Raw genomic sequence first — 8,602 nt, 5'->3', positions numbered from 1 at the left:
CGGCGCACACGTGTCCACTTCCTCCCGGCAGCGCCTGGATTTCACATGCAGGGCAGGCTGCGGCTCCGGAGAATTTCCACCTCCCAGGAGTGACTCTGGAATCCTGACTGATAGAAGTTGGAATAGTAATACTTCAGCTGCCTCGGCACTCGGCGAAGATGAGTCAAAGGTGCACATTCTGCATCATTTCCCCAGCTTCCGTGGCCCTCAGGGGTAATTTGTTTCATAATTTATTGGGTTGGCCAAAATATTCATTTCGGTTTTTCTGTAACATCCTATGGAAAAACCAAGACGAAATTTTTGGCCAACCCAATACCTTTTATTGGCACTTCCCCTTCTCGGTTTCACGTCCACACTCCTCTTCCGTGGTTTCCGGGGATCATCTCCCAAACAAACTGCTTGCATTTGAATTTTTATCTAGGGGTCTGTTTCCATAAAAGCCCAAAGTAAGATATGGTTACACTCACCTGGTGTCCCATTCTTGGCACCGGTACCTTGACTAAGTAATCAGTAGGATTCAACCTGGATTTTATACATGAAAATGACTTAAAGTGATTCTTTACATCGATTTTATAAAAATCGTAAAAAGATGAGCAGGTAGTGACCTATCCCACAGCACAGGATCAGAACTGCATACACTTCACGATCGCCAACCCAAACATCACAGTGTACTACGTACTAGAAATTTTACACAGTGGGATGCTGACATGAATTTCCCATTTCTTCCTAAGGATTTGGGTCACTCTTAGCAAGAGGTGACAAAAAGAACGAACTCTGTTTTGCTCACGCCTGTATTTCTCTTCCAACATTGATGGGTTCTGCCCAGCTACTTCTAGATATCCTGTATAATGATGATCTCCAATGAAGTAATCTTGCCCTCGTAACAAAACGCTTATTCTAATTATATGCTAATTATTCTCAGTCTCTGCCTGTGTGTAGCTCAACATCTGTTTTCAGTACAAAGTTTCCAACTCTAACATTCAGAAAAAGTCACTTCTGGCAAGGGTTACTCCTGGGTGCCTCTCACTGGTCCCTTACGCCTCCTCCTTCTTTCTCCATCAGACAAAGCTCAGTTCTCTGTGAGCTCTCATTTCAAAGAGGAAAGGTGAGCCTTTATGTTTCTAGTCCTTTTGGCAGAAAGAACAACTTCCAGACGGTGTCATACTCTGAAATGGAAGCAGAAAAATACACCTGTGATGCTTGCTGTCGCTTTAACTCAGAGGTTTTACTGCTTTACTGTTTAATTCCAGTCATGTGATGACACACTGATTAATGAGTTGCATTTTGTTTCTTAAGTCAAGTCTCGTTGGAGAAAAGGCATGTCCAAGGTTGAAAGGTGGAGAAAGAGGCCCATCTCAGCGACAGTTAAGCTTGAACCTTTGGGAATACACGTCAAAGCCCATTAGAAATAAAAAAGCTACCAGAAGAACACACTGTCGTGCTTCTTCTGCCATAAATGCATCCTATAAATGATTGCTCTGGGCAGACAGTCTCTGTAGCGTGAACCAATCCTTCAACTGGGCATCATTACATGTTAACGTTAATACTTTGCCCAGATTTATACTGCTAAAGTGCTAGTATATCTTTTAATGCACTTGGTTCTCAAACTAACCACAGAGGTATCCAGAATAAGCAACTAACACAGCGAGTCAGTGACTGTTAACCTCTGTTTCTGCCTCGCAGCCATCGTTTACCATCAGTAAAACACATTATCTGTTAGTTAAGGCAAGTAGTGTTAGCCGCTGTAACAAACAAATCCTAAGTCTTAGTGGCTTTAGACAATAAAATTTTCTCTCTCCCTCACACAAATGTTGTTGTGGGGTTTTTTAAAATATATCTATTTATTTATTTTTGGCTGCGTTGGGTCTTTGTTTCTGTGCGCGGGGTCCCTCTAGTTGAGGCGAGCGGGGGGCTACTCTTCGCTGCGGTGCGTGGGCTTCTCATTGCGGTGGCCTCTCCTGCTGCAGAGCACAGGCTCCAGGCACGCGGGCCTCAGTAGTTGTGGCTCGCGGGCCCTGGAGCACAGGCTCAGTAGCTGTGGCGCCCAGGCTCAGTCGCTCCACGGCATGTGGGATCTTCCCGGACCAGGGCTCGAACCCACGTCCCCTGCATTGGCAGGCCGATTCTTAACCACGGCGCCACTAGTCAATGTGGAAGACTTTCCATGTGATTGTCCAGTGACTCAGCTTCTTCCATCTTTTGGCTTCACTCTCCTCCCGTTCAGCTGATTGAAGGGGAAAGAGTGAGAGAGGGGAGGTTTGCTTGTGGAAGGTTTTTAAGGACCAGACCTGGAAAGGACTACAGCATTTCCGGGCTTATTCTTTGGCCAATACCCAGCCACATGGCCATATCCAAGTTCAAGGGAGGCTGGCAAAGGTAATCTAGCTCTGGGACCACGAGGAGAAAGAAGTAGGATTTGGAGAACACATAGCACTCTCTGCCGGATATAATATGCTGCTTCTAAATTCCTCATTTTGTCCTGTAATCTCCTCCACGAGAATACTCCCTCCCCTTCATGCACTTCCCTTCTCTAGGAAACGTTCACCCACCACGGTCACTGAGCTCAGATGTTGCCTCCTCTGAGAATCCTTCCCTGTTGTGCTCACCCCCATCCTCAACTTGTATAAGGTACCCCTTTTCTTGTTCCCTTTCCATCTTAAATATCCCCTATTATTGAATTACATGAGCTCTATTTCCTCTTCTGTCCTTGGACAGTGTGTATTAGTGACAATACATACTTGCTGAGTTACTGAAAGAATGGAGCCCATTGTTTCCCTTGTATTCTCCAGTGGCACCAAAATAGCAATCCTCCAACACATATAGGACTGACTTCAAAAGGATCACCTGTAGCGTTTGTTACACCTAGTCCCTCAGCACAACCCTCAAATGATCCTCCCCCCTCCCTGCTCCCTTGGGCGGAGTATATATCAAGCTCACTCATGACTTGAGGCACCGCAGGACTTGGTCATGTGACTTGCTCTGACCAATGGAATGTGGGCAGAAGTGAAGGTGAGTCCGTTCACAACAGCTGAGCCACAACCCACTCACACAGCTGTAAGCAAGAAAGCAGCGTAAGCCTCTGAGCTTTTTAGCAGAGTTTGTTGTACAGCATTACAAAAGCAAATGTTAACTCCCTCACCCTGATTGTTTTTTTAATAATGGATCAGGGTGTTGCCTAGAAATCTGTATTTTAAAAGCCCCCAAGGTGCTCAGCCAGCGAAACTATTGTACACACTCGTCTCCTACTTAACAGCAGAAAAACCTAATATTAAGCCCATGAAGCAGGTCATCTCTTAAGACGTTAATGTCAGCCATTTCCCCAGTCCCTTGCCAGGGAACATGACTTCAGTTAGACTCTCAGCTGTTCTCAGGGCATGGTGAACATGGACCCTGATGCAGTGGGGGATTTGGGAAGTAGAAGCAGCCTGGAGATGAGCACTGCTGGACCCTGCCAGCCTCGGTGTGGGCAGTAGTGCTATATGAGCCTATATAGGATGCGGGTTGGTATAATTTCCTTCTTTCAACTTGAATTCATTGTTTCAACGTAGTGTATTAAAATGGGCCAGATTACCAAATCTTAAACGATCAGTTTATTCTAAGTCATTAGGTAATATAATTTAAAGGCAAAATAATTATATTATGCATATGGTCTAGCAATAAGAGATGTGTTTAACAGTAAATAGCATAATTACTATTTCATATGTGTTTGCAAGGACTTTTTTCCCTACATATCTGGCGTGTAGTATGCTATTGCTGGCCATTTTTAAAAGACGCTCCAGTGATTTTTTTATGGCTTTTTAGCCGTATAATATGACTACACATGATGTCTCCAGTGATACACATTCTCTGCTCATGAACTGAGGATTTGCAATAGGTGCAAAAGAACCTGGCTCCACGATAGCTGTTCTTACATGCTATAGTTCAATAAGTGACAAAGGAATTTGACTTTTGCTGTTTCTTTAGCAGAGGAGGGAAAGTGTAGGGAGAAGAAATATATTCAACTCTTTAAATGCTAGATCTTATTTCCTCCTATCATGGTAGTAAAGGAAGAGGAGATAGTCGTAAGAACACTGAGAAATTTCTCACATCCATGAATCACAATAGGTAGGGAGATTAGAGTACTTTAAAAAAAAGAGTTGACAGTAACCTTCATTTCAAATACAGAGTTATAATCCCAAAACACAGGCGTATCGTGTCAGAATCCTCCAGGACTCCTCTAGTTTGTCACAGACAGCATCCTGGCTCATTTTTTGTGCTTGCCCTGTTCCTAGCATAGTTCCTAACTTTAAAAATGTTTGCTGAATGAATGGATGGGCAAGTGGACACTGGTGGGGAAGGGAGATTTCTCCTGAGCCCAAATGGGAATCATTGATGATGCTAATCCAGAAAGTCACCCATGTGGTGGAACAAACATCTGCTACCAGAAACTTCTGCCCTTTATCCCTGTCCAAGGAGGGTCTCATGCTAGCGCCATCTGCTGGGGGCTTCTTGAGATGCCCATGCAGATAAGCCTTCTAGATTAGCCTGCCACTTCCTCAAAAGCTGGCTGACCCTATTTCTGATCCAAGGGCTGCAGAAGATTTTTATCTGCTGTTACCTTTTTATGGATGCCATTGAATATTTTATAGTATCGTTGGTGTTTTTAGAAAATCCTATTTTCAATATATCCTTGAAGATCTGGTTTTAAATTCATGCATGCTTATATCTCATGCTAAGAAAAAACATTCTTCATTGAAATGGAAGCAGTTTATGTAAAATGACTAAGTTACTAAGTATTTGTAAGCCTTCTTATCATAACCAACATATGAACCTGCTATTAATGTATGTAAACTTAACTTACCCTGCAGAAAGAAGGAGTGGATCCTCTGAGCTTAACTTGAAGAAGGCAGGCAATTTTTTCTCTCATTATTACTTGGTCTAAGGCACAGAAATTCAGGCAAAATTTCCTGTCATTACTACTGAGTCTAAGGATGGAAATAAAGGTAAATACAACAAATACCCTATAACACTTCACCGTCATTTGTAATTTTAAGCATAGACATCATTAGACAATTTTAAAAAGGAAATGCAGATGGCTTAGTCCTCATATTAAAAAGCACATGATAATGCTAACTTTGGTCTTGAATGAGAAAGGAAAGCTCTGGGCACTCCAAGCAAGGTTCTAACCATAAGTCTGGCCTCAATCTTAATGTTCCTTTTTTTTTTTTTATTGGAGTATAATTGCTTTACAATATTGTGTCAGTTTATACTATACAGCAAAGTGAATCACTATATGTATTTCTTTTTAATAAGTTTATTTATTTATTTATTTATTTATTTATTTACATTTGGCTGCGTTGGGTCTTTGTTGCTGCGTGCGGGCTTTCTCTAGTTGCGGCGAGCGGGGGCTACTCTTCGTTGCGGTGCGCAGGCTTCTCATTGCGGTGGCTTCTCTTGTTGTGGAGCTCGGGCTCTAGGCGCGCGGGCTTCAGTAGTTGTGGCACGTGGGCTCAGTAGTTGTGGCTCACGGGCTCTAGAGCGCAGGCTCAGTAGTTGTGGTGCACGGGCTTAGCTGCTCCGCGGCATGTGGGATCTTCTCGGACCAGGGCTCAAACCTGTGTCCCCTGCATTGGCAGGCGGATTCTCAACCACTGTGCCACCAGGGAAGCCCTATATGTATTTTTTTAATACCTGGAGCAAAAATCTGGCTAATGATGTCCAGCAGCTCTGCCCAGAATACAGTCTTATTTCTAAAGTTTTTGGCTAAATAGGGCCTGGGATTTTCCACCCTGGTCTGAAGTTGTCAGACGGTTCTCAGCCCAGGGATGTAAGTTTCACGAGAGCAGGCCTGAATTTTACCTTTTCTACAGGAAATTAGATGTTACATTGTCTTCAGCACCCCCTTTAGGCTCCAAGCCCTTTCAGAGGCTGTATCCAGGCCAAATATGTGTGTTAGATAAGCTTTGTCCAGGCCTGAGTTATGGTGCTGTTGACTGTGAGTTAAAAGTTAATGAATCAACAATATATATGAAATAAAGTCTCTTTAAAGAGAAATACAGAGAAAACAAAACCTTGTTTTATCAAGAAAAGTTTTTTTCAGCTGGGCACACAAGGACAGATTATAATGAGTTGATGTAAACAATTCAAATATTTTTTCATGTTTGGTTGACTATCAAGCCAAAATAAGCATGTCTTTGAATAAAATTTTTTGTAAAGGTTAATCAGCGCAGGACCCTGGAACTTCACCAGTTGTTACTTCCATAATACATGCTTTACAAAGCCACCGTCCTAAGCCATTTTCCTATTGGCAATTTTCTTAGGTATTTATCCTCTGGTATGCAATGTCTATTAGTGATTGCATTATGAAACCCCATCACTGTCTGCTGGAAGTCTACATAGGAAATGAGACACTACCATCCTCCACAAATGGAGTCAGAGAGACCACAGGAGGAGACTCAGAAAGCAGGGACATGGTGGCACCAAAAAAAAAAAAAGAGAGACAGAAAGGGCAGTATTTCAGTTTAAAGAAAACTAGAGAGCATCCCAAACAAGATCTATTTCTGTTGAGGGCTGCATTCAGAAAACGACCTGTAGGAGTTGGAGATTTCAAAGATGAAGGAATGCTGGCTGATATAAAGGTCCAGCTCACAATCATGGGAGGAAGTGGGGAAAAAAAATTGATTGGAAGTGAAAATAGACATCAAGTAGTCAAAGAACTATGTCTCCCTAAAAATGGCAGGAATTGGGGTGGAAAAAAGAATCCATGAACGAAGCACTACAGTTCTCCCTAAATACAGAAGAGTGTGTGACCCAGAGACTGGAGCTCATATCGAGTGGGCAGAGAGGTGGTGTTATAACCTGATGCCATGGGCTTTGGTACATTTTTAGTTAAGAATGGAGCAGTTATTCTTGGAAAAGACTTAGGGTAGGTTGCTCTAGGTTCAGAAATTGGCAGGAACCTGGTGAGGCTGGAGAGCAGCTCCCCGCTTCCAGGAAGTCTTTCTCCTCATGGAAGTGCTAGGATGTGCTGGGAGAATACTAAGAAGATAACGAAAATATAGAAGAACTTGTTCACAGTAATCTTGGATTCCACTGGGCATCGTCGAAGGGGTGAGGATAAACAGCAAGCAGTATTTGAGGAAGTGTCCGAGGGTGGAAGAGTAGAGCCATAAAAAGTGGCCAGAGAGGCCTGACTTTTGGTTTGGGTCCCATGATTACCAAGATGAGAAGAAGGGAAGGAACTTACTAGCCAGAAAAGTTCCTAAATTTGATATGAACATTATAATGAACATTATCTTAATGCTAGAATTGGAGCAAGTCTCAGGTGTTATCAGGGTCGATGCAGAACTTCCCTCTTCGTGGCCCGCTAAGTGTCCCATAGCCTGGGGGAAGATCTCGTTCCAGTATTGCTTGCTAAGCTGTGGTCCAGGGGTGGGTGAGGTCCTAAGGATGGTTTACAAAGCTCTTTATCATCCATCTTCATCTCTTACTGTTTCTCCCACTGTTTCTCCCTGGCGTGACTAAATGTCCAACAAGGTTTCCCTTTCCACAACCAAGCTCCAGAAGGGCACAACGCATGTGGCCGCTTCACCTCTCCCTGGGGAATTCTTCATCAAATTCAGGCATCAGCTAAAAAGTCCACTGCTCTGTGAAGTCTTACCCACCTGCTCGTCTTCTCCCCAAGCTTCACCAAATTCCTCCTTCACGTCTTCAACCAAACTGAAGGTGACCTGGAGGGGCAGAACTGGACGGAATTAGACAGACATGGTGTGCCCTGAGACCCCTAAAGACATGACTAATGTTCATGTCTAATGGAAGAAGCATTAGCAAAGTTTGACTGTAAATCAACACGTAAACATATGTATCTGGGAGACGAGAGCCAGTGACGTGTCGTGAAACCTCCAGAGCCCAATTGCCTGCGCTCAAATCTTGCTCAAGCAGCTCCACGGCCTTGAGAAACTTACATTACTTCTCTTTCCTTCTCTGTAAAATGAGGATCATGATAAAGGTTTTTAGCAGAGAAGTGTTATGAGACTTAAATGAGCAAAGTACTATAAAGCTGTCGGAACTGCTCCAGACCCATGGTGAATACGCAGTAAGAGGCAGGTATTATTTCGATCAGTACAATTTTTAAAATTCTCTTGATTATAATTGAGGATTGATGTTGGATTTGGTTACATAATGTATTTTGTTTTTCCTTTGCTTGGTTCATTATTTGATATTTCTATTTTTCTTTTGGAAGAATTCAAGCAATAAAAAGTAAATTAAAGAAAATCATTAGGAAACACTTTAATTTTTCCTGAGCTTAATATAGCTCATGCATCTTTTCAAATTATGATTTTTTACACTCAAGAACACAAACACACACATCATAATCATTTAGAAATAATTTTAAAGGGTTATTTAGCTTATTTCATATTCTACCCATAATCTTTGAAAAAGAGATTGCAATAAAGTATTTTTTTTAATGGGTAAAGCAAATAAGAATATGTTTAGACAGCATGAAACTCTACTTCTTTTTCTTACCAGTTCTTGCTCTCACAAGTCTGTATGTTCTTTTATACAGGGTTTTCTTCCTTGTACTTCTTATTAGAAACATGTGAGAATGTAAATAACGGTAGCT

The 8,602-nt window shown here is 42.4% G+C and overlaps 1 long non-coding RNA gene across 1 annotated transcript; it reads right to left on the bottom strand.

Moving 5' to 3' along the window:
- Positions 1-1,298: 1,298 nt before the first annotated feature.
- LOC309646943 lies at positions 1,299-5,097 on the bottom strand. Its single transcript, XR_014255682.1, has 2 exons — positions 2,938-5,097; positions 1,299-2,224 (listed from the first exon to the last, which is right to left on the bottom strand). It is a non-coding gene; the product is annotated as an uncharacterized lncRNA (long non-coding RNA).
- Positions 5,098-8,602: the final 3,505 nt, after the last annotated feature.

The sequence above is a fragment of the Balaenoptera physalus genome, assembly GCF_965194825.1.
Source record: "Balaenoptera physalus genome assembly, chromosome: 17".
NCBI classification, from domain to species: Eukaryota; Metazoa; Chordata; class Mammalia; order Artiodactyla; family Balaenopteridae; genus Balaenoptera; species Balaenoptera physalus.
Note: the sequence above shows the minus strand (reverse complement) of the source record. Positions and strands in the feature narration are given on the sequence as shown.